The following is a 318-nucleotide window of genomic DNA, read 5'->3' as shown; positions in this document are numbered from 1 at the left end:
GCTGCACGCGCGAAGCTACAGCGGGGGGAGGGGGGCCTCCGGGACGGCAGCCGTCAATCATCATCAGCGGGCCCGACACCAAGCAGCACGCGCGCGCAGCCCACCGGAGACGTGAATAGCGCGAAGGGGAGGACCATACTAAGCAGCCACTACGTAGCTTCCAGAGCGAGGCTCCGGCGGTGGTCGCTTGAAAGGGCGCATGCGCACTTCCCTTCCTCGCGTTCGTCTTCCTCGCGCCGCCCCCCCCCACCCGTTCACAGCCCGGCCCTTCCCACGCCCGGAAGTGACGCACGGTGCCGGCTCGGCGAAGGTGGGTGG

The sequence above is a fragment of the Podarcis cretensis genome (genome assembly GCF_951804945.1).
Source record: "Podarcis cretensis genome assembly, chromosome: 1".
In the NCBI taxonomy this organism is placed as follows: domain Eukaryota; kingdom Metazoa; phylum Chordata; class Lepidosauria; order Squamata; family Lacertidae; genus Podarcis; species Podarcis cretensis.
The sequence above is the reverse complement of the archived record's forward strand: the minus strand, read 5'-3'. Positions refer to the sequence as shown.